This window comes from Lepidochelys kempii, chromosome 4 (genome assembly GCF_965140265.1).
Source record: "Lepidochelys kempii isolate rLepKem1 chromosome 4, rLepKem1.hap2, whole genome shotgun sequence".
In the NCBI taxonomy this organism is placed as follows: Eukaryota; Metazoa; Chordata; order Testudines; family Cheloniidae; genus Lepidochelys; species Lepidochelys kempii.
This window is the reverse complement of record NC_133259.1, coordinates 133,579,750-133,606,059: the sequence shown is the minus strand read 5'-3', so window position 1 is coordinate 133,606,059 and position 26,310 is coordinate 133,579,750. Positions and strand designations below refer to the sequence as shown.

At 46.4% G+C, this 26,310-nt stretch overlaps 1 protein-coding gene across 6 annotated transcripts in view; it reads right to left on the bottom strand.

The window, feature by feature from the left end:
- Nucleotides 1–12,994, bottom strand: part of PTPRA (protein tyrosine phosphatase receptor type A) — a 261,400-nt gene extending 248,406 nt beyond the window's left edge. For all 6 annotated transcript variants that reach the window (XM_073342939.1, XM_073342931.1, XM_073342934.1 and 3 more), the window contains exon 1: nt 12,685–12,994. The gene's annotated coding sequence lies outside the window, so the exon portion shown is untranslated. The remainder of the gene's footprint in view (nt 1–12,684) is intronic.
- Nucleotides 12,995–26,310: the final 13,316 nt, after the last annotated feature.

Here is a 26,310-nt window from a genome sequence, read left to right as displayed (position 1 = left end):
TGAGCTGTAGCTCACGAAAGCTTATGCTCAAATAAATTGGTTAGTCTCTAAGGTGCCACAAGTACTCCTTTTCTTTTTGCAAATACAGACTAACATGGCTGTTACTCTGAAACCTGTTGGTAATGTTAGAGTGGATCATACAGATCCATGGAACAACCCACCAGCCCTTAAGGCTGGGGTGGTGAGACAAGATTTTCCAACAAGAAGCTCTGTTTAGGAGTGGATGAGAGGACTTAAGTTTAAAAGGGAGTTGGGAAATCACTTAAAGCAACTCTGAAGATCTTATTCATGCAAAAAATACCTTAGACTATTAAAATGGAAAGATCTAACTTACTATGCAAGGTAGATGCTGTCTCTGATTATACAATGAAAACCTTGCTTAGAATCATAGAATAACAGAGTTGGAAGGGACCTCTGGAGGCCAATAGTCCAACCCCCTGCCCAGAGCAGGACCAATCCCAACTAAATCATCCCAGCCAGGGCTTTGTCAAGCCTGACCTTAAAAACTTCTAAGGAAGGGGATTCCACCACCTCCCTAGGTAACGCATTCCACTGTTTCACCACCCTCCTAGTGAAAAAGTTTTTCCTAATATCCAACCTAAACCTCCCCCACTGCAACTTGAGACCATTACTCCTTGTCCTGTCCTCTTCTACCACTGAGAATAGTCTAGATCCAGTGCTTGTTAATAGTGCATTAATAGTGCTTGTTAATATCACTTTTGTTCCTACTCAATTTCACCTCCATTTCTCATACTCTATGTCTCCATGTCTGCAATATTTATGGAAACGTTACTAATAAGCCCGGGAGCAGCAACAAGGGAAGGATATGAAGCCCAACTGGGATCCCATTTCTCAAGCCCTGAAGCCAGACATGCCCAGGGCACTAGTCCCATCCTGCCACCTACCCCAGCCATATGCGCTCAGAGGAGCTATTTAATAAAAAAAAAAAAAGCTCCAAAAAAAGCAGGACTGCGGTCAGAGGGACTCTCTCCCTGGATACTGGCGATATCAGACTGACTTGGAATATTAACTCTGGGCACCTTCTTCAGTTTACTGATTGGCTGTTTGATCCAAGCTGCACCCTCCCCTCCCAGATCCACTGGTTTGAGACACACAGTCCCAGCCCTTTCCCCTTCTCTTCAGGTTCAGTGAGCCACTGTCTATCCCACTCCGTTGCTCCAATTAACTCATCCCTTCACCCAACCTCATCCTCTGCAATGCAATTTTAAAACTGAAAAAACCCAAACAAAAATTGGAACAAAAATGACTTTTGCCCACCATCATTCAGCATACATGTTGCATCATTTTCCCCCACCCTTTTGTCTGTCTTACCTATTTACACTGTAATCTCTTCAGGCCAGAAACTACTCGTACTATGTGTACTACAACGCCCAGTACAATGGGATCCTAATCCTCATGGAAGCTTCTAGAATTAGGATATCGATTTTGTATTCTGCATATGCAGGAGAAATCCTAGTTCCTATATTTTGGACCTGAACTACCCACTTGTGTGTCTAACTCTAGTCAGTTCTCAGGAAGGCAGGCTTTACAATTTTAGAACCTGAAATATCTAATTATTTGATAAGACTTATTTACCTTGTCTCAGCAGTGAATGGTGACAGGCATTTAAAAACTGTACTGTTTGGTATTTATTACATTTGATACATAGGATTATTTCCTATACTGTACAGTACATAGTTTTGCAGTGGTCGATTTTTAGGACAAAAGGTAGGGTTTAGAATTATTTTCTAGGATCTTTACAAGGGCTCTATTTTTCACTGGAAGTGCACACTGGCATAGGAGAAGGTGGATCCAACAGCAGGATTAGGGCTAAAGTGCTCACATTGTTTACAATGAAGTAATATTTTGCACTTTAGCCCCACCCATATAATCTTTGCACTTGTCTCTGACAAACCCCTAAACATTTGACTCATCTGGGTGAGCATTACTCCCATTCCACAGTTGGGGGAACTGAAGCACTGAGATGAACTAGAATTTTCAGAGGCCTTGAGGTATCAGAGTTCCCACTAACTTTAATCCAAATTTTGGCTGCTCAACATCTCTGAAAGAGACATACCAATGTCACACAATCTGTCAACAGAGTCATGAACAGACCCCAAGCTGCTAGACCGTGCTATCACACACAAAAGAGAGACAAAATAACCCCACCCTGAAGATGTTACAGTCTAAGACCACAAGCAGGTAAAAGATAGTACAAGATAGAAGGTTACAGATGGTCTTTGTAGAGGTTTCCAGGAGCATTTTAGAGGAGAAGAGGGAGCTTGGCAGACGGTTAACCAAGAACAAAGACAATGATGATATGAAGGACAGGAACGATTAGGAGTGATGGTAGGGAAGACATGTAGCTGGAGGTGGAATGCTACAGGTAACAAGTATTTTCAGGATATGGGAAAGTTTTGATTGTAAATACAGGTTTCAAGGCACTGCTTTGCACTAATACTAACATTTCCCAACAAGGTCACAAGTATCTGAAGACAGGGTTCTCAGTGACATGAAGAGGTTTTTTAATAAATACTAACTTTTGTACCTTTCATCCCAAAAGTTAGACCCATAGGAATTGCAATACCAGACCAGTATCTGGCAGTAGCTGTATCAGCTGCTTTAGAGAAAGATACATGGAACCATGTAGAGGCCAGTCATGAAATACCCTGCATATAGGGAATCTTTCTTCCTAATCCCCTCAGTAGTGATTGAGTACAAGAGTTTATATTCCAAACCTGTAATATTAATCCTACTTAATGTAATTTCTGATGTTCTCATTATCCATGTAATTGTCTAATTCTTTTTTCAATCCCAAAGCACTTCACACACACACAGGACACCTGTATCTATACACATCTAATCCCCCCTCACCCACCAGTAAAATACAGCTCTAAGTAGTAAGATTCTGTGGTCAGATTGTGGATGGAGAGAAGACGGATAGCTGATAGCACATATGATGTTGACAGACCAGGTGCCAGCTCAGCCCAAGGTCCTCAAGCCTTGGTGGAACACTGACAAATACCATGGCTAAAATCCGTCCAGCTCACCTGTGCATTGGTACTAGTAAAATATATAATAGAATTGTAAGTATGTGTTTAGTACTCAGACTTTATGGAATGCTTGTAAGTTGTCCATCAATTAATCTTACTTATAACATCTGCATCCCATATGATAAGGTAGTATTTGAGCGTTTGCAGTGTAAGCCTCAGTAACTGTATAGATCACCAGACACAAGAGACATTAACTAGTGTGAAGTGCTGATATCCAATAGAAGGTGTTACATCCTGGCCAACAAGGAAGGTCCTATCCTGACCTTCCAGAAATTATCCTGAAATCACAGGTCTATCTAATACAGAAACTGAAACTGTGGCTGCTGCCATAGGGGGTGCTGCAGCATCCTCCACCCTCCCTAGTTCCAGCACCTGTCTTGAAGTAGTTTCCATTATTATACAGGGTTTACAGTTTGGTTCAATAGCTCTCAGCATCCCCACTATAAAAATTATTCCAGCACCTCTGCTGCTGCCCTATTTATCATTTTTAGGGCAGTAGGTTTTCCCAGGGAAATCTTGTCAAACCATGGTGCAAATTTCATGTCTGTCATTTTCAAAAGAGTTTGAAGAGTTGGGTGGAGTGAGGTATATAAAGATTGCTCCCTATCATTCAGAAACAAACGCTCTGGTAGAAAGACTCAATGGGACACTGAAGTCTACGCTGAAGATGTATGTTACCTGATGAGAGAATGACAGATGTGTTGCTCCCTTATTTGTTATTCAGATACAGGCATTACTCCAAGAGTCTATAAGGTCTGCCCCCTTTGATCTCCTTTACAAGAGACAGGTGAAGGAAACTCTACATTTAATTTGAGGCTCTTGGAAAGGGAATACAGAAGAGTCTGGACAGCCTGTAAGGCAGCATGTCACTCATCTTAAAGAGAATTTAAAGACTGATGGACTTAGGCATTTCAGAAATCTTGGTATAACAAGCATGCTGGAGAAAGATCTTTTGAGATGGGGGACGTGGTGTTGTTGATTCCAGTAAGAAAGAACAGGATGCAAGATTGTTTGGAGGGACCTTTTGAGATGACAGACAGCACGAATGAGGTCACTTCTAATGTAGTGAAATCCCAAGGCTGAAGAGCTCTGCAAACAGTACATGTCAATAGATTAAAAGTTTACCATAAAAGAGAGTTGGTAGTGAATACAGTTTGTTTTGCTGACTCAAAAGCAGGAGATGCTGGCCCTCCTGAAATACCAGAGGGAGGTTTTTTTTCCAACCTACCAGATTTAACTATGAAAACAGTGCATTCCATAGAAACTACAGGGCCATGCCCTGCCCCTAGCAGAGCACACCATGCTAAACGAGAAATGCAAAAAGATTTAGGAGGCAGAAGGCATGCTATGGGGAGGGGGTGACTGCTAAATCGAAAAGCCCCTGGGCATCTCCTATTGTGATGGTACTTAAAAGGGAGAAGACCCATGAGATTGTGTGGATTTTTGAAGGGTAAATGCCATCACCCAACCTGATCCTTACACTCTGCACCAAGGATAGTGGACCTGGATCTACTGAGGGGTACATAAATACTCTAGATGCGGCTTGTGGATATTAGCAAATTCCCTTGGATGCCGATGCCCAAGAAAGGTCATCTTTCATATTGGAATCTGTCCTGTATAAATATAAGGTTTTGCCTTTTGGATTAATTAATGCAGGGGCAACCTTTTCAGAGGCTTGTCACAGAAGTGCTGCAGGGTTTGCACATCTTCATTAGGGCCTACACAGATGACTTCGGTATCTTTAGTGACTCCTGGCAAGACCACTTGAACCATGTGGGAATTGTATTGCAGAGGTCTACAGAAGCCAACCTCACCATCAAGGTACCTAAATGCAAGATGGGGGCCTCAGAGGTAACTTATTTAGGACACGGGACGAAGTGGGTTTATTCACCCTGAACCTTTAAAAGTAGAAGCCGTTTGGAATTGGCCTGCCCCACAAACCCAGGAGCAGGTTCAATCCTTATCAGTCTGGCCAACTATTACCAGAGGTTTGTAAGCAACACTGTGGCCTCCATAACAGACTTTACAAAAAAAAGGGAAGCCAGACCAGATGATACGGACTATGGCCTGTGAAAAGGGCTTCTAAAACATAAAAGAGGTTTTGTCTAAAGAGCCAGTATTAGTTAACCCTAATTTCAGCAAACCCTTTGTTCTATGCACTGATGTTGGGTTAGGTGCAGTGCTAATCATAGGCTGGGATGGGGGACATGAGGCACCCCACTGCCTTCTTGAGTGAAGAACTGAAGAGACCTATTCTGTCACTGAGAGGGAATGTTATACCATAGTTTGGGCTGTTAAGCAACTTTAAGCCTTAACTGTGTAATAAAAAATTAAAGGTTCTAACAGACCACTGCCCACTTGCATGGTTGCACTTAGCCAAAGAGACTAATTCCAGACCACACTGGTGCCTAGCTCTACATGGAAGTCATCCATATCAAAGAAAAAGAAAAGGTAATGGCAAATTGTGTCAGATTCTACCCTTATGTTCACCACTTTTATAAAATGATGATAAATTTTGTGCAAAGTATGCCTTGTGAGGTATCATTTGAAATCTCATAATTTGTTGATCATTATTATTCTGGTAAAATGTGTGGCAATATTGTACAGTCATAAGATTCTACTGTATGATGTTACTAAGGGATATTCCAAACCAGGGTAAGCATCGCAAACCAGTTCCTCAGAGACAAAAGGCAAACAGATGCCTCAGCCAGGTGTCAACAAAATCAGCTGGACAATCAGCTGGGTAAGCAGCCATTCTTCCACAGGAAGAGGGGTGTGAGAGAAATTTACATTTTAGCGAACAGTCTTGCTGTCACCTGAACCCCAGGTGGAGATGATTCTCAAAAGAGGAGAAATGCTATAAGAAGGGAGAACAGAGGAGACAAACCACCTCTCTTCCCTCATCTCTATCTAAACCAGGTCTGTTGCACCAGTGAGAGATCTAAGGTGCAACTGACCTGAGGTAAGTGACTGGTTCTTTGGAACCTGAATACTGTTGTGATCCTTGGTTTAAGGGACTATCACAAAGGTAAGCTTACCTGGGTGGCAACACAGATTGGAGTAGGCAAGGGAAAATGTCTGTGATTCCATGTTAAGGCTGTTATAGTGCATGAGGAGTTTACACTCGATAATTGGTTGATTGTGAATTCTATATTTTATATAAATCTATATTTAGATTTCACCAATGTGGGATTTGTGCCCCATTTCCTAACAGTCTGCCCTGAGGTTGGTACTCATGCTCAAATCACTGCAGGGCACCTTGACAGCACTCTACCTAAACTCTGAATACAACAGCTCGGTGTTTCCACTAAAGTGATCAGCAATGACATGGCATGATAGTAGCAAAACAGTTAATCTGTAGACAGGCAGAAAAATAGAGCTGAGAGAGGTGGGAATACATTGCTATACCTGGAAAGTTTGAAAGCTTTACTCTGCAACAATAAGGGCAGGGCTACATTTTATCTCAAATGAAAGCTCACAGAATCCACTTTATCAGGGCAACATCCTGCATAACACAGGCCAGAGAATTTCATCTAGTGATTCCTGCATGTGGCTTAAAGTTTATGGCTGAACTAGAGAAACTTTCAGAACATTCTATACTGCAGAAACTAATAATGCCACCAGAACAGTGCTAGCCCAGCACATCATTTAATGCCAGCTGCAGGGGAAGCAACAACTGGTTAAGACACAGTAACTCCAAACAAGACCTTAAAACAGGAACTGGGGAATTTCGACCAGATTTAATAAACCACGGCATGGATGACAATGAGTCTACTCCACCAAACTGTCACAGGACTATTAGTGATCACAAGAGGTCAGTGCCTGGGGGTTTAAATCTCATCTGAAAAACTGATGAGCAAGGAGCTCTGGCATATCACCACTGTAGCTCACACAACTCCTCATACTTGCACCTCTCTCACATCAAGAATATTTTGCAATACCAACTAGCAGCACTGAAGTATGAGCGATCATTGCTCACAACATTGTCTTTCCTTCTAAACTACACACAGCCTGTAACTTAGTCTGCAATCATACTAGAATAAGTCAGTGAAGGGAGTTTGGAGAGGATTTTAGAGTTTGGCTGGGGACAGAGGGGATTAAAGAGGTTGTTCCATTAGGATGCTGGTGTTGGTCTTCGACTGATAATCTGGATCAGTGTAATCTGCACCACTTTGTTATAGAATTGTTGTGTTTTGTTTTAGAGAATTCAGGGTCATATATTTTATTAGTCTAAGAACAATACATCAAGGTAGATGCCAGGGAAGTGGTGTCCCTGGGAATGAGAAACACCTCTCATGGTTCCCGCTGATTTGACAAAGTCTAGCCTTGTCTTTGTAAGCACCCACAGCCCACCCAAAGCTTTACAGCAAGATCCCCTACCCTACCCACAAAATCCCTCAGAGCCAGGCCTCCCCACCAGAGTCAAGCCCACAGGGTAGTGAGGAAGCAGAGGTAGGGGTGTTACCAGACACACTGTCTCTCCCTGTGGACCATTACCAATACCTTTCTGTGCACTCTCCCCTGACTTTCAGCAAAACAGCCACATTTGTGCCCACTACACCACCCAGGACATACTCCATTTTTACACTGGAGTAACTACTGGTTTCATGGGAGTCATCCTAAATTAACACTCAAGTTAGTCAGATCAGAATTTGTCCCAGGCCCACCGTGACCAGATTTTCAGAGTTTTCCCCGTCCAGGATCAGACCAAGACAACTTGCCCTCCCTTCTCCTAAACGCTCATGGGCAGTCCTGAAACTCCGTAAATTGCATTTAGTTCAAGAGAAAAGGAGGGTTCCACACCTGCCAAAAGCAGCATAGAATGTAGTCATTAAATATCAGCATGGTGGATAATATAAAGGCCACACCTGGAAGCACATCCACCCTGTATTTAAACAGAGGCTTTTATAGGTAGAAACCAAACGGGTTTCCCTCTTCCATTTTAAGTGGCCCACAAAAAATTTTTGGCATCCTTGAGAAAGGGGCGGGAAGGGGGAGGGAGAAGAGGCCTGCACAGAAATACTGATACCCAGCCCTTTTGTCCCTTCTCCCCCGACAGCCTTGGAAATTTGATCCTATATTGCATAATTCACAGGTATCCCATGCAGTATGGAGAGGATGACAACAGCTTGCTTCCGATGCTGGCTGGAAATAATTAAATCCTCCTGTGGAGAGTACACACAAGTGACCCTGGAAAATGTGCTCAGAAGACAGAAGGAAATGAACAAACATGGCTGCTCATCACACTGGCTGCAAAGACCACTAAAAAAGGCACCTAGCTTGCTATGAGCATGCTGGAGCAATTGCAGTTAAAATTAAAAAGGAAAAGAGGAGCCGCAGTTTGATTGCATGTTTAATTCCTAATCCCCTTTGTCCCATGCAGAGAGCTGGGACCTAGGCAGCTCTTGTTAATCTGCAGTAAAACATTTTAAAAATGTAATATATTTTGGCTAATACACACAGAGCAAAAGAAAAACTTCTCTGCAGGAAGGACAACATTGCTTTTACGTATCTGTCAGATTGTTCTGTAGCACTAAGCATTGCAGGTTCTAGCTAACATGCATGCCACCCTCTCTACCATTATTCTTTCTCTTCTAGAAATCACCAAACAAACAGAAGAGAAAACCCAAAAACATTTCCAGAGCTTCCTGAATGCTCTCAGCAAACTATTAATCAACAGCAGATAGAAATGAACCCTCTCTCTCTTGCTAACACACACAACGATTTCAAAACTGGAAGAGCACTCAGCCTCTAGGACAGAACTGAACCCATAGCAGGGTTAGCATCTTCCAGTTTGGAACAAAAAACCCAGCAAAGTGGCTGAGCAAAGCATAGGGCCCTCCTTCACTCCCCTCACCTTACAAAAGAACCACTGGGATCTAGTTAAAATGGAAGCAAGATTAAAATGGGCCAGGATTCTTTTCACACCGATATCTGCTATTTCCAGATTTTAATGTCACTCCGTATTTAGCAGGAGAAAAAAGCCTCCCTTCCTTCCTGTCACATTTTCCATTCTTGGTGACATCCCAGATGATCAGAAATAAGCAGATCTTCATCTGAGCTGGGGCTTTCCACCAAGGCGTGGGAGAGCAAAAGCCAGCGTTACTTACAGAAGTTTGGAGCAGTTAATACTACATTACATATGCATGCACACCCCCATCCCACCTCCCAAGGCAGGTAGGGAGAGATCTACCCTATGGAAAACGTACTATTTAGCAGACATCAGCTATGTTTGACAGAATTCTACAGGTCTCTTCTCACCTCCAGGTTTTAAATTTTGTATCTTTGGGGTGGGGTGGAGCGGGGGGATTTTAAAAATAAAAGGCCAGATCCTTATCTGGTGCAGTCAGCATGGTTCTCCATTGACTTCCACAGGAGATGTAGGTCCCCAGCACCTCTCAGGGTTGGGTTCCGAGGCCCACATTCTCAGCTGGCATAAATCAGTGGGAACCATACTGAATTATACCAGATGAGAATCTGGCCCCCTAATTCAAGCCATTTGTTATTTGTTTTCCCTTATGTTAAGTAAACTTCACACAACACTGGGGAGCTTAAACCATGCAACAGTGCAGCAGTGTTACAGAATGCAGCACTGATACTCAAGTCTATTACACAGCTATTTAATTCCCGCCCCGCATAGTCTATTTTGTCGTTATATTTGTGTACAGCACCCAACACAACAGGGCCTGTTCCCTCCTGGGGGGCTTCCACGTACTACCGCAGGGGGTTGCTGTTCAGGGAGTCTAGAATTATTTTCCCCCACTCTGCTTGTATCCAAGATTTCCACTAACAGAAGCATCACTTTCCTCAGTGCATTCAGCCAAAATGGCCACAGTCTCTCGTTCCAGTTTCCTTTCCACTTGGTGACCTGGATGTCAGAATAACTTTCCTCTTCATCTGTCATTTAGAATGCAAATAGGGTGATTTTGGGGGACAAGAGGATTAAACAAAATAAGACAGGCCTGGTTCACACACTAACAGCCATTTTTAACTTGCGCAGAACGTTCAGCCTATGATCATTAGCCAACCATAATACCACCCTCTGCAAGATAGGCAGGTGTCATCTCCATTTTACAGATGGGGGATCTGAGACAGAAATATAAAGTGACTTGCCCAAGGCCACAGGACAAGTTATTGGCAAAATCAGGAAGAAAACTCAGGAGCTCCACCTCTCAGGCCCCTGCTCTAACCAGTAGACAGCACTCTCTCCCTTTAATAAGTAGAATGTATATATGTATCTAGGATGAGAAAGGATAGTCTGTAATCAAGACAGTGAACTAGGACCAAGGCACTGGGTTGTGACTCAGGAGATCTGGATTCAATTCTCAGCTCCCTGAGTGACCTAGGCAAATCACATAAAAGACCCCCAACCATGCAATAATCTCGCCATGAGCAGACACCAAGAATGCAGACCCACACTGAAATTAGCAGGGCTTCAAGTGGGTTATACAGAACTTACTGCACCATCTGAGCCTTAATCACTCTGTGCCTCTGTTCCCCTCTCTGTAAAATGGGAACAATAATGTCTCTCCCACACTTTGTCCATCTTGTCTGTTTAGATTGCAAATTCTTTGGGGAGGAACCATCTGTGTGTGTCTGTAGAGTACCTAGCACAATGGCGCACTGATCTTTTCTTAGACTTCCAGATGCTATTGTAGTATAAAAAATTACACGCACCCACACACACACCCCTCCTCCACCTCAATATCTGAAGTTTTGTCTATACTTGGAAATTTACCAAAATAATTATTGGTCTTTGTCACTTTTCTCCCCTGCCCCTCTTTTTGGGGTGCAGGTGGTGGTGAGTGGAGAGAATGGGAATAGTCTCAGCAACATATCTTAATTAATCAATCCTCATAAAGAGCTTGTGTATGAACAGTACTACATATTAGTACTACCAGTAAGATAATATATATTTTAACAGCATTTGAATTTGTGGCCCTGTTCGTGCCCTATGTGGAACATGGGCAGAATGCTGCATCTACACAGCAGGCTACACTGTTCAGGATACGGACCTAAATATGAAATTAAATCTCAGTCCTGCTCCCACTGCAGTCTACAGAAAAGTTCCTTCTTGAGTTCAATGGAAGCAGGATGGTGACCAGAGCATTTGTCATATTATACACCCATCTATAATCCTTCCCTGGACATCTGAGCATCTTGCATATGGGACTCTTTGCATTGCACTTCTTCTCCTGCAGTGAGGAATACATATGATGGAAGAGATGGGATTGTATTTCTAAAAATCAGAGTGAACTGAGAAAGTAAAAATAAAAGTTTTTCCAAAGGCCAGTATTCAGGAGGGAGGGGGCAGCTGATTGAGATCATTTACTCTATAAGCTGCTCTGAACCTGATAAACGACCTAGAAAACAGAAGAATAAGTTTGGTCTTAGCATAAATCACTTGAATAGTCATCATCTAAAATGACAGCTATGCTTGTTTACACTAGGACTGAATTTAATACCAATTGCCTACAACACTTTCCACTGATATCCCTCTTTCTCCATTCTACACCAAGCCCCTCTCCTCCAACCTGCTCCATATGGATGCACAGAGCCTTATTGTGCCTCCATGGAACAGTTTCCAGGATTGGGCTCAAGTAAGAGCCCACTCTTGTGGGGTCAGTGGGAGTTTGGGCACTGCACACATAGCCAGAAAGGGCCAGCCCTCAGACTAACAACAGTTTTAACGATTACGTAGCTGTGAAATGCAACTCCTATAACACAGCATAAAAGAGAGACAAGCACTTAGGACTTGTCTACACTTGAAACGCGACAGTTGCACAGCTACAGTGCTTCTGTGTGGAGTCAGGCACCACCTATGCCAACAGGAGGAGTTCTCCTGTTGGTGCAGATAATCCTCCCGGAGAGGCGGTAGCTAGACGGATGGAAGAATTCCTCTGTGAACCGACAGCTATCTATACGGGGATTTACGCTGGCTTAACTGTGCCACTCGGAAAGGTGGCTTTTTCACACCCCTGAGCAATGTACTTAAGCAGACTTCATTTTCCGGTGCAGACCAGGCCTTAGACACCATGGTGACGGGCAAGGTACAAGAACCCGAACAAGGCAGCGAGATTTCAGCTGAGCACCACAAACCTCCTCACAGGGACAAGGATTTTCCAAGCCGAGGGTCGCCCCCCCACCCCCACCCCAGCGCCGCCCCAGAGCCCAGCACTGAGGCAGGATCTAACCACTGGGAATAGCTGTCCCGCCCCTAGACGGGCATTTCAGACCCACGCTCGCGCCCCCCCCCCCACTCCCGGGGGCGGCCGATCGGCGGGCAGCGCACAGGCCGGAGGGGGCCTTGGCAGTGGAAGTTGCCCGGCGGATGGACAGGGAGGTCCGCAGCGCCCTCGGCGGCGGCGGCGGCGGCGGGGGGGGGGGCTCGTCCCCAGCCCATCGCCTCCAGCCGGCCCCCCCGGGCCGGGGCGGAGACCAGCCGGCCAGCCCGCTCAGCCGCAGACACCCGGCCGGGGGCCGCCCCGTTCCGCCCGCACGGAGCCCGCAGGCGGATCCGGGGCGGGGGGGGGTCTCCCCTCCTTCCCCGGGACACGCGACGCCCCCAGACCCGAGCCGCGCTCGCCGCCCCCGGAGGGGGGAAGCCAGGGCGCGCCGCCCGCTCACTCACCCTGCCGCGGGGACGGTGCGTGACGAGCCGCGAGTGACTCCGGCGTGACTCCGCAGCGGCCCGTGGAGCCAGAGCATTTACCCCGCTCGCTCCACCCCCGGGGAGGGACGGAGGGGGGGGGGTCTCCCCGCCTCAGCACCCCGCCGCGGGGCTCGGCGCCCCCGCAGCCTCCCCGCCGTGGGGCCGCTCCATGCGCGGCGCGCGAGTGACAGGCCGGCGGCGGCTGAGGAGAAAAGTTCCCGCAGCGCGTCCCCAGCCGGGCACCTTCCGCTCCGCCGCGGAGCCTCCTTCGCGGGGGCACGCACCACGCGCCTCTGTAAGCCGCCCTCCCATTGGCCGATCAGACGTCCGCGCTGATTGGCCGCCGACGGGACTCCCGTCTTCTTGGTCCTGTGAATTTTGACTGTGCTGCCGAGGCGGGGGGCGCGTGACGGGACGGGGACGGCGCGCGCAGGTTGCTGCAGCCTGAGCACAGGGGCGCAGCGCCGCGCCGCCAGGGGTCCGCAGGGTCCGCGCTGGGCAAGCGCCCCGCGCACTACTCGCCCCCTACCAGTGCCCACACAGGCCGCTGCAGTCCCAGTGCTTGGCACCCTCTATCCCTGGCAGTGCACCCCCAGGCTGACTACAGCCCCACTGCCGGGCACTCACATAGCTCTGCCAGTGCACCCACACTCTCCTGCAATCCCAGAGCCAGACCCACACCCACCCACCCAGCCCTGCCAGTGCACCCCCCAGCCTGACCTACAGCCCCCTGCAATCCCAGAGCCAGACCCACACCCACCCACCCAGCCCTGCCAGTGCACCCCCCAGCCTGACCTACAGCCCCCTGCAATCCCAGAGCCAGACCCACACCCACCCACCCAGCCCTGCCAGTGCACCCCCCAGCCTGACCTACAGCCCCCTGCAATCCCAGAGCCAGACCCACACCCACCCACCCAGCCCTGCCAGTGCACCCCCCAGCCTGACCTACAGCCCCCTGCAATCCCAGTGCTTCACAATCCCAGCCTGACCCACAGATCCCTGCAATCCCAGAGCCCTGCCACTGCACCTCCTCCTGACCCACAGATCCCTGCAATCCCAGGCCTGCGCACCCCCACAGCCCTGCCAGTGCACCTCCAGCCAAACAGCCCCCCTGCTATTCCAGTGCTGGGCACCCACATAGCTCTGCCAGCACCCCACCCTACTGACTTACAGCCCCTGTGCTTTTCTAGTGCTGGGCACATACTCAGCTCTTCCTGTGCTCTCTACTCCTGAGTTGCACTTCCTCCTGACCCCTTCTTGTCCTGAGCACCCACACAGGGCTTGGCCTATACATCCCAATCCTGACACATGCTCAATCTGATGTTCAAATCCTGGGCTCCTTTCGCATCTGCCCATGCACCACAGAAGTGACCTATGTTAATACCTCCGCTTATTCCACTCATGGATCTTCATCCAGCTCTGCCAAGTCTCTACAATATTCCTGGATGTTCCAGTCCTGAGTTTACACTCTCCTTGATCCTGATTTACAACACCAGACCCAGGTCCCCAAGATAGTTATGTCAGTGCACCTCAAACCTCCTCACCTGTCCTTGTAATCCCAGGTCTCATTTCAGCTGAAACTGCTAGTATTCTGAACGGTGTTGCAGACTGTCGTGACTGTATACCACACTAATATTTATTTGCCACCTAAGATATGATTTGAATCCCAGAGATGAGCCCTAATGCACTAGCTCCATTGCACCACCTAGTGGCACCTTCGTACTATTGTAGATAGGTATGTGGAATGGCAGACTACGCAGGCCTTCAGGATTTCTTTGTAATTAAGTTATTTACAGACTCACTTTTAAATGTTTGTGTATCTACCATTTTTGAAAGGTAGCAAACCCAGGTTAGTTTGTTGACCTTGGGTGTTCAGTGATGTAACTGGCACCTGCTCTGCAGATGCACTAAAACAGGGAACAATAAAAGTGCCTATTCAAACAATGACAGGTTTCAGAGGAACAGCCGTGTTAGTCTGTATTCGCAAAAAGAAAAGGAGTACTTGTGGCACCTTAGAGACTAACCAATTTATTTGAGCATGAGCTTTCGTGAGCTACAGCTCACTTCAGCTGTAGCTCACGAAAGCTCATGCTCAAATAAATTGGTTAGTCTCTAAGGTGCCACAAGTACTCCTTTTCTTTTTATTCAAACAATATGTTTATCACTTTTTCCTTTGTAACCCAGCATATAATTTAAGAGACACCATCATGATTTTATCATTGTTTCCCTACCAATTGTTGCATCTTGTCTTTACTATAAGCTCGTCAGGACAGAGACTGGCTTCTACTTTGTGTTTGGACATGCAATGAGTGGCACATGCAATGAGTCCCAATCCCACCCCCCAGCACTAAAAGATCATGAATCAAGTCCTAAGAGTAATGAAAATGGCTTTTAAAAGTGGACATTTTCCTTAAAAAATAATACATTTGAGGTTTTTATTTGCCTTATGTTTTTTAAACTTGTATACATACACACATTTTTGGATTCAACTATCAGCAGGGGTCAGTATTGTCAACCCCAAATGTCCAAAAATTATCAGATTTGCTAAAAAAAAATTCAGAAAGTTTGGATACTTTTTTTTTTATTTTCTGGTTTTGGAGTTTTTAGGCTTCACATGTTCAAGCTCCTCTCTGCAATCATGAGGGCTAGGAAGTTACTTTTAAAAAAATTAAAGCTAAAATTCTTTAACCACATGACTCCAGGAGCTGGAGTTTTGAGAAAAATCACCAGGTATCAAAACTGGCAACACAAAGGGATGGTGTAGCTCAAGCAGATTGCCAGTGGGATATTAAGTTTTTCCACCTCTAAAACACCAGCTGAAATCCAACCCAGGGGCTTGGGTCTGGGTGGTGCTAAGCACCCACTCCTGTGATTTCAGTGGGCTCTGCAGGTGTACAGGAACTTACAGGATCAGGTAGCTCAGTGGGGTCTACTTGCTTCCTTTAAAGTGAGCCACAAAACTCCAACTGAGTTCACCAGAAACAAGACCACATCCCAGCGGCCAAATCCTACCCATCTTATTCGCTTTGGGACAGCACCCTTCCTTGAAGTGACTACTGAAGTCAATGGAGGTGTCCAGATTTACACCACGTAGGGAATCTGGCCTAGTGACTTCTGTGGAACTAACCACATGAGTCAGGCAAGCATGATTTAATCCCAAAAGTCATTACTTATCAGTCACAAGAGTTTGAGACACTCTGTATAGGGTGTGGTGTGATGTTTGTAATAAGATGCCATTCTTTGGGAAAAGCTGCTGAACCATTTCTGTTATATACACACATCCTACAGCATTAGTCTAAAATGCCTAACAAACAGAGAGGCACCAGATTTAGTCACCACTTATTACTCTGATTTGCAAATGATTTAGCCTCCCAATTTCTGTGTACAAATTAGATGCAGGTAAAATTCCTGTCATGCCATAAAGCAGGATGCTCCAAGGCTGGTATGTTTCATGCAATTGGAAATAGGACTGCATGTATTCTGCAAGTCTGCTTTGCGATAGCTGGAAGCAAAAAAATCAGAAGAGAACAACTCACAGGGAGGATGTGATTCTGTGAGGTTGAGGAATTGAGGCCAGTGAGGCTTGTGGACTGCAGATGTGCAAGCAAAGTCAGCCTCAGCATAACAACTTTTGAGCTGAGGTTTCTAAAATCCTCACACCCTAGACCCAAGTCTTGGTTCAAGCAGATATAAAGCTAAGAGCAAATATTTCACAAAGTGATCAAAGGCCATTGATGGGTACATACCGGCAATGTGCGAAGAAAAATTTAAAAAAAACAAGACTCTGCACATTGGGAAAATCTCTTGCACACAAACATACTTGCTGTAATGCGTGCCCCCCAAAAAATAAAAAGCCAGCCCACCTCCCACTTTCAAACATTTACGGCTTCTGGCTGCACTGAGGCACCCGCTCTGTAGTTAACACTCTCTACCTAAACCGGAAGTGCTGCATCTGATGAAGTGAGCTGTAGCTCACGAAAGCTTATGCTCAAATAAATTTGTTAGTCTCTAAGGTGCCACAAGTACTCCTGTTCTTTTTGCGGCTGCAGACTAACACTGCTGCTACTCTGACACCTAGAGGTGGGCATTCCACACGCAGGAAAGCATTTGTTATAAAACAGCAGAGCTGGGCTCTGTTTGTTGTCTATCAGTGACTCCCTATCAGGCATGCTCAGTTTACAAACAAGACTGTTTTTCCTCCTGTATGTCAGTCCCGCAGATCAGCTTGGGATCAGAGAGCTGAGCTTGAGTCTTTCCTTCTTGTACATCCTCAGCAGAATTTTTAAACTGCTTTTTTACTCCTGTTAGCCCTGCAGAGCCAGCCCAGCTACAGGTGAGGGAAATGGATTCTATTCTTCCCTCTCCACCATCAACAGAATCACTTGCTATGTTCCAGCTGTTACACTTATGCCAACACATTGAATCATGAACTCTGCTCCTCAGACTCTTCTTCTGTGTCCCTGAGCTCCTGAACAGCCAAATCTTTCTGCTTCTCAAACAGCTCTAATTATCATTCATGAGTCAGACAAAGAGCCTTGTAAAGCACAGGGTGACCAGATAGCAAATGTGAAAAGTCAGGACGGGGATGGGGGGGTAATAGGAGCCTACATAAGAAAAAGACCCCCAAATCGGGACTGTCCCGATAAAATCGGGACATCTGGTCAGGCAACTCACTCTGACTAGCTTCAAGCTAAGCCCCACTCTCCAACCAGCTGAAAGGAATCCGGTTGCTGTTCATACAGGGCCAAATACAGAGGTCTTTACTCAGATAAACTCACATTGGCTATGAAGGAAAAAAAAAAAACACCCCCACAAAAGAGGTCTTCTCTGCTCACCCAGTATAGCACATCTCTCCCCTGTGCTAGCATGCTCAGTCCCACAGGCAATGCTTTCTGAGTGAGGTGTGACCTTGAGCTTCTGAACACAAAACTAGTTAAAAGCAAGAACCTCAGTGATTTAGTCCTAGATGTGACACACACTCCTCCTCTAAACTTGGGTTAAACACTGTTCTTCTCTCTGCCTCAGTTTCATGGTCTTTTAAATGAGAACGAGCATATATGTACGCAAATCTATAAGGAGACCTTATGGTGGAAAAGCTCAACTTAAAGAAATGGAGGTTTTGCATTTTGTTCTGAATGCTGTGAGGTTAGCAACCATAGAATATCAGGGTTGGAAGGGACTGCAGGAGGTCATCTAGTCCAACCCCCTGCTCAAAGCAGGGCCAATCCCCAATATTTGCCCCAGATCCCTAAATGGCCCCCTCAAGGATTGAACTCAACCCTGGGTTTAGCAGGCCAATGTTCAAACCACTGAGCTATCCCTCCGCACAAAGCAGTCCTCTAGATTTCCCTATAGCATGGCTTCCTCTCCTCCTTCACTCCAAGTTAAGCATGGTCACCAAAGTCTCCAATGACCTCTTCCTGGTTGAATCTCCAAGTGTGAAATCATAGCCCTAACAAAATTAATGGCAAAACTTCCATTGATCTCAGTGGGGCCAAAATTTCACTATTCCCAGCCTCTCTGACCTTTCTGCTGCCTTCAGTGCTGTTGATCACACCCACTTCCTTGAACTCTCATCCTCCTTTGGCTTTCTCCATCTTCTCCTGTTCTCTGCTCCTACATCTTATCCTTCTCTAAGAGGACCCTCCTGCTCCCCCTCTCCCCACTCGATCTTTAATGTCCAGTTCATGTCTAAAATAATTAGAATACCTAACTCATATAGCACTTTTCATCCATACATACCGCCAATCACTACAAAATACAGTCAGTATCATGATCCTCCATTTTACAGATGGCAAAAAAAGGCACAGAGTGAAAGTGACTTGCCCAAGGTCACACAGCAGGCCAGTGGCAGAGCCAGGAAGAAAATCCATGTCTCCTGAGTCCCTACAAGATTCATAGACACCAAGCTCCATGAGATCTAAATCAATCTCTTCAGAGGGATGAAGGGCTTAGGCTGGTCATCCCAGGATCTAAATCTGGTACTGTGACAGTACTTGGGTACCTAGGACTGAGAGTCACCTCATTACCCTATGACTCCAGCATGAGGGAATCTGTCTTGTGGTAGCTGGGTGTCAGCTCCCTAACACACCAGCTTTTCAGCCACTTGAGAGCTCTCCTCTGGGTTAGGCCAGCCCTAATTTCACCTTGCAAGTTAATAGTTGGTGCACCCCAGTCCCCTTGAATCATTCCCCTCTGATATCCAGCCCACAACACTGGCTACTCACAAAAATTTCAGATCCTCTGCACTCAAATGTGCAGTGTGCCTCAGTTTACTAGTTTTATCTTAAACCACCACTCCTGTAACCCACGTAGCACTTAAAGAAACCTTCTTCTGTTTTCTTGTAAGAAATAAAGATTCAACAAGAAGCGAGAGGAAGTTATGGAATCAACCAGTAACAACACAAAATAGAATAAGTGTAGACCTACATTCACATTTTATCAATAGTTACCTTTCCTAGATAATAAAGTAGATTTCCTCTCTGCCCCCAAAGTTCAGGCTCTTGCCTAACTGGCTGGTTTCACAAGAAGCAGGACCAAATGTTCATGAAAGCACCCCACTCCTTAAGTGGTTTCCTCAGTGACTGGATACAGAGTGCTTTCCCCCCTTGTGTGTTATCCTGACAACAGCCTTTTGTTTCTATTCACAGACACGGTGAATCCCCATCCAGGGTAAAGCTTTTGTACCTTCAAGTGGTTTCAGTTCAATGGGAAACCATCAGAGGTGACAACAACAAAAGATGTAGTATTGCACAAGGCAAAACAATTAAACCTTGCATTGCATCACCAGCCAAACAGGCTGAGGTGACAACTCACCCTTGCCCAAATGGGTCATCACCAAGACACATTACCCTGGTGACTAATGTCTGTGCCAAGTCCATAAATATGGACACATTATTCCTTCAATATTACCCCTACGTAACAGGTCAGTAAGATAGCCAGCTAGCCTACTGGTCACGCAGTGGCTCCACACCCCCTTTCCAGCCTGATCATTCTAGAGCGGGCTCCAGCCAAGTCATATGCGGCAGGCCTCAATCCCTCCTCAGCAGCTCTTCCACTCCCCACAGGGTTCTGTCATTGCAGAGGTATGGGGGAGCAAAGGAAGGGGACACAGTCTTTACCACTCCACTAGATCCCAACCCAGCACCCGGAAGAGGCATTATCCACTTGCTGGTCCCCTCTCCCCCAGTCACATCCTACCAGGGTGTTTGGGGCATGGTCACACAGGAGAGTCTGTCAGTGGGACAACATCCCATTTTTTTCCACCTCTCGAAGTCGGGGGGCAAGGGAGAATCTGGATCACAGCTTCCAAATAGCCATAGGAATGCTCAGCACCAACCCCCGGTGCTCTGCCCCATGCCCACCACGGTCCTTTTAAACTACTTCTCTACCTAGAGCATGTCCTAAAGTAGCTGCTGAGGGACAGAGCCTCCCTAACCCAGTACTGCTCTATATCTTGAGCTGGTTTAGCCATGGGGTTTACAGACCCCACACAACACTTAATCGTTACAAGTTACGAACTTTCTGTCGATACTTGACATGTTACTCTTTATGGATAAATACCCTGCAAGACAGGTTTGGTGTGGTGAGTCTGCCAGGTCTGAGGTGAGATGTTTGCAATGAACAGGGGAAGGGACTCTTTGCCAAGGAGTCTCTGTGTCACAGGCACCAAGCAGTCTACCCTGATGCTCAGACTGCTCACCTGACCTATCCTAGCCTCCGAGGCGAAAAAGAGTCCGTTTCATTTCAGGTTCACCGACAAGGGGGAAATTCCCCATCTGCCATAAAGCTGTGGTGCCAAGAGACCATTCCTTTAATGAGCGACCTCCTTTGCAGGGTGCACTGACGTTAACAGATGCTGCTAACCCAGGCTGCAGTTTGGTCAAGTAAACTGCAAAATATGCAGAGCAATCCCAACAAAAGGCTTTTTAAACTCCCGGGAAAGGCAGGAGCAGGGCATGGGAGACAGGATGGAGGCACCAGGAACACGAGTGAGCAGAGTCATACAGTTATTTGAAAAGCTCCAGTAGCCTAAAAAAACCATCATGGCAGGGCAATTTCCTCATTTGCCGTTAGGATCTCCATACAGGCTCTCCAGCAGGCCTTGCCCCTATTTAGTGAGCTTACGGAAGATTCCTCCAGCTTCTAGTGATGCTCACAACACAGGTTCTTTGTGACAAGTTATCAGGAGAAGGCAGAGTTCTCTTTCAGGCTAACTCCTTGCTCTGCATATTGCCTTTTGAGGGGGGGTAGAAGAGGCTGCTTTGCCAGCAATAGTGAGGGGAGGGGCAGTAAAGGCTGTTCGCGGTCACATTAAATGAATGAAGTTGCGCCAGTTTTCCCAGGTGCAACTCGGTCCTTGTTGTCACACTTTGAGCCTCTCCCACATCCACTAAAGTAAAGGGAGCCAGATCAGGTCCAAAGCCGAGAGACTCTGCTCATGGTTCTATTCCCATAAATTCGCGTTTCTGGTAACTCTTATGCAACTGCATTTTCCACTTTTATGCATCCGATGAAGTGAGCTGTAGCTCACGAAAGCTTCTGCTCAAATAAATTGGTGAATCTCTAAGGTGCCACAAGTCCTCCTGTTCTTTTTGCGAATACAGACTAACACGGCTGCTACTCTGAAATCTTACACAACAGATATTTGTGCACCTGCATCCCTCAGAGACAGGGAGTTCCTCTCTACAGAATGATCAGGTGTGGAAACAGGGGGCAGGGTAATTGAGGGAGAAGTCAAAAGAGCCAAGCACTGAGATTCCAGAGCAGGCAGGGGAGCATCAGTTGATTTTAACCCCTGGCTATGAAGTGACTCAGGTGATCTGTGCAGCATTCAAGGGAGTACAAGACAGATGATATGGGTCATGCAGGCCTTCTCTTCGCTCACTTGATTACATGTGGCAGGCTTTGAAAAGATAGTCCATTTCATATGTTCTTGGTAGGGGGTTATTATTTTTAAGTGAATTTAGAGTTGATGAAAGGTGCTTGCTTGGCAGCCCAGGAATGCTAAGCTCCCCTGGACTTCTACTGGCTGTGGATCATCAGGTCCCTAGAGCACAAAGAAATAAAACAATGGGTAGCTTCTCTTACACAGTTTCCTTCTCCTTCACTTGGTGCCTGATCCTTGACCTGGAGGCACCATCTCTATGAGTGGGAGAGTGTCATCCCCCTTTAGAAGTAATCAGATGCTTTATTGTGGTTATTGCAGCAGGCCTGCCTTACCTAGTCTGGCTTCAGGCTAGCTGCTGCCTCAATTTCAGGGGGCAAGTACCTGCCTTTGCTCTCTACCACATGTGCTGCTGCTGGCCTGTCTCCCCAACCCACCAAGGGCTCACTGTAATACCCACAGTCCTTCGGGCTCTTCCTCCAGCACGCCATTTTATTAATTCAAATGAAACCTCATAACCCCAGGTACGCTTCTGGGACCCAGAGGCCTGTCCATCTACTCACCTCTCTCAGCTCCAGAACTTGTCACAGGAGCCAGCCAACCTCTCTCCTGCAGCCTTCCTCCAGTTGAGCCCTCTCTGGGGGGACACTTGACCCCTTCCCTCTGACAGATTACCAGGGCTGTTTATCCCCAGGCCCTTAAAGGGACACCCCCCCATTACAATTCTTAATAGTGAACCCCTTACATTTATATAGAATACTTTATCTCCAAGTTCTCTACAAACTGTACACTGATGAACATGTAGGAATTATTTCACTTGCCACTGAAATGGAGCCACCTCTGAGATGGAATACTGCAGTACAGGAAGTGAAGAATCCCATAGCCAATAGAAACAGCACAAGGGATCTAGGCAGAATGCAATTACACACACTGAATTTTGAGTAAGGGGCTGGTGTCAGCACCCGTTGCCCTAGCGAAAAGCGACACATCTCTTCAATGACCAGAAGTGGTCTGGTTCCAGGTCTAAAATCTCATCAGAAAGACTGAAGTGCAGAGAGTTCTCCTGGGTTTCCATAATAGGTCATCGTCACAGGGTCCCACTCACCGCTAGAGTGCTTCCTCCTGGTTGCTCTGGGGATTAGCTCTTTCCAGGTCTGATGCCCCCTTCTGCTGCTTGTTGTGCCCTGCCTCCTCTCTCTCTCTGCAATTCAGGGTGATCTCTCATATTGGCTTGGCCCTCCGGCCAGGTCACTGTAGTCCTCCCCTTCCGCGTTATCAAAGTCAGTCCGTACGAACTGTCTCAGGCAGACTTCCCATTCCCTGCACAGAGGAACCCAGGCCCACCCACTGCTCCGGGTTCCCACACATGGCCTTTCTAATCAGCAGCCAAGGTCTGCACTATCTTAAACCTTGCTGCTGTTTCCATGACCTTTTTCCTACACCCTCTCCCCTAGGGTTACCTTCCTTCTCTCCCTCCCTAATGTCCAGAGTATGGCTACAGGCTTCCTCAGTACAACCCCTTCCCAGCTTTATCCTATCCCTGCCTGTTCCTTCTTGGCTAGCTCCATCATCATTCAGGGGATCAGCTGTTTCCCCTCAGCTGTGGCCTATCCTGTTAACTGGCCCCTTCTCAGCCTCATTAACTCCTTCTAGGCTAGTGTAGGGTGAACACCCCATCACAGTCACATATCAACCTATACCCTGCACTAGAACCAGAAGCAAACCAGAACTGGTCTAACCAACCACTGTTTACAGATGAGGGACACCCACATCATCCTAACCTGTCTGATCACAGTGATAGGCTGATTACAACACAATCTGATTGACCAAGTGTTATGAACGAATTCCAATATGAAATTTCAGAACTGCAATATGCAATGTATCACTTAAATCAGCCTCTGTACCAAACGGCTGGAGGATAGCTAATACAACATCCATGTTTTAAAAAAGGCTACAGAGCAGATCCTGGCAATTACAGACCGGTAAGCCTAAATTCAATACCAGGCAAACTGGTTGAAACGATAGAAAGAACAGAATGATCAGACACATGGGTGAACAAGATATATTGGGGAAGGGTCAGCATGGCTTTTGTAAAGAGAAATCATGATTCACCAATCTATTAGAATTCTGTGAGGGTACCAACAAGCATACGGGCAAGGGTGATCCAATTGATATAGTATACTTGGGCTTTCAGAAAGTCTTTGACAAGGTCCCACATCATAGGCTGATAAGCAAAGTAAACAGTCATGGGTTAAGAGGGAAGCAGCCTTCATGGATCACTAGCTGGTTAAAAAATAGGAAACAAAGGGTAGGAATAAATGGTCAGTTTTCACAGTGGAGAGAGGTAAACAGTAGGGTCCCCTAAGGATCTGTCCTGGGACCTGTGCTGTGCAAAATATTCATAAATCATCTGGAAAAAAGGGGATAAACAGTGATGTGGCAAAATTTGCAGATGATACAAAATTACTCATGATATTTAAGTCCAAAGCTGACTGCAAAGGGATCTCACAAAACTGGGTGACTGGGCAATAAAATGGCAGGTGAAATTCAGTGCTGATAGATGCAAAGTGATATACACTGGAAAACATAATGCCAACTACACACACAAAATGATAGTGTCTAAATTAGCTGTTACCACTCAAGAAAGATCTTGGAGTTATCATAGAATCATAGAACTGGAAGGGACCTCGAGAGGTCATCTTGTCCAGTCCCCTGCACTCAAGGCAGGACTAAGTATTGGATAGTTCTATGAAAATATCTGCTCAATGTGCAGGGGCAGTCAAAAAAAGCTAACAGAATGTTAGGAACGAATACAAAAGGGATAGAAAATAAGACAGTAAATATCATAATGCCACTATATAAATTCATAGTACACCCACACCTCAAATAATGCAGGCAGCTCGGGTTACCCCATCTCAAAAGATATATTGGAATTGCATAAGGTACAGAGAAGGGCAACGTAACAGCTTCCAGGTGAGGAGAGATTAGAAAGACTGGGACTGTTCAGCGTAGAAAAGAGATGACTAAGGGGGGATACGATAACAATCTATAAAATCAGGAATGGTATGGAGAAAATGTGGTATTTACCTCTTCTCTTAACACAAGAAGCAGGGGTCACCCAAAGAAATTGAGAGGCAGCAAGTTCAAAACAAACAAAAGGAAGTATTTCTTCATACAATGCACAGTAAACCTGTGGAACTCGTGATGAACAACAAAAGGACATCAAAATGAATTAGATAAGCTCATGGAGGATAGGTCCATCAATGACTATTAGCCAAGATGGTCAGGGATGCAACCCCATGCTCAACCCTATACCTCTGACTGTCAGACGATGGGACTGGATGACAGGGGATGGATTTCTCGAAAATTGCCTCTTCTGTTCATTCTCTGTGAAGCATCCGACACTGGCCACTGTCGGAAGACAGGACACTGGGCAAGATGGACCACTGGTCTGACCCAGTGTGGCCATTACGTTCATCACACCAGTGTGGGGCTCCAACAGCCTCCAGTATTATGCACTTTCAGAGCAGTAGGACACTTTGTTCTGATGGATCGGCAAAGGTTTGTGCCATCTGGGCTATCCAAACATGAGCCAGACATTTGGGGTGCAAAAGCTAAGGTAGAATCTACTCCCCGTTTGTTGTTTAAAATCTCAGCATTACAATGAAGTCCTACTCTGGCACTGGACTTGCGGGTGTATTGCTGGACTCCAGCTTTATTCTCTCTGGCTGACATTTCCAGATGGACTCATCAATTCCAAAGGTGATTTTTCAGACTGCCAGAGCTTCAGCCTCTGAAAATGCAGCTGTGTTCCTGCCACCCCTTTGCCCCACCCACACAGCAAAGATCTTGAAATCACACCTCTGTCACAGTGTGATGGAAGAAGCATGAATCAGTTGACTAGGACCCAGTTCAGCAGGGTTGGCGCTATGGTGCAAGAGAAGTAGAAACTTGCTCCTGACACTGAAGGAAGCCAATACAACTTTAAGAAACGCACAGAGTCCCTAACGCTGAGCCTGATCCTTCTCCCACAGGACTAGAGGGAGAGTTTACTCTCAGCCTACAGTAAGGTCCAGCACATGCTGGTGCTGCCCCAGGAGCGCAGCCGGGAGAGAAAACTGACAGCATGATATTTCCCCCTTGGCTCTCCCCTTACTCCAGTGGGGGAGAGACCTGCCACCCATCTATACCAGAAGCAGATTAGCTGGACCATCTCTGACGAGAAAGTAAACTGACTGGCATGATGGGCCTGGAGACTAGGATCTGCCTATTCCCCGCCCACCTGTGCAAGAGTGGGAATACCAGACCCACAGGACCTGCTCTTCCCATGCTGTGATCCACCAGGCAGGTAGCCCACGTGGGGGAGCAAAGGGGTCACCTTACATTCTCTGACTCTGTGTGCGGAACAACGTCCATCCTAGTCACAGAGCATTTCACCACTGAATCAAATGGGAGCAGGTGGAATGACCGCCATCTTCCCTGACACACCAGGGATTGAACAGGGGACCTCCAGTGCTACAAGAACCAATCCCAGCCCTTCCTCAGGGAAAACTCCCATTAAAGCACTCCAGGACTTCGGCCTAGCTGAGTACAGCCCTGAGCCAAGGATCTGAGAGACAGCGCTGAGGTGTTGTACAATGTCCATTTTCTGACCAGAACTGCACGAGTGAAGCTCCTTTCTCAAGTTGAAGTAGAATTAAGTCACAGCCCATGCTCTA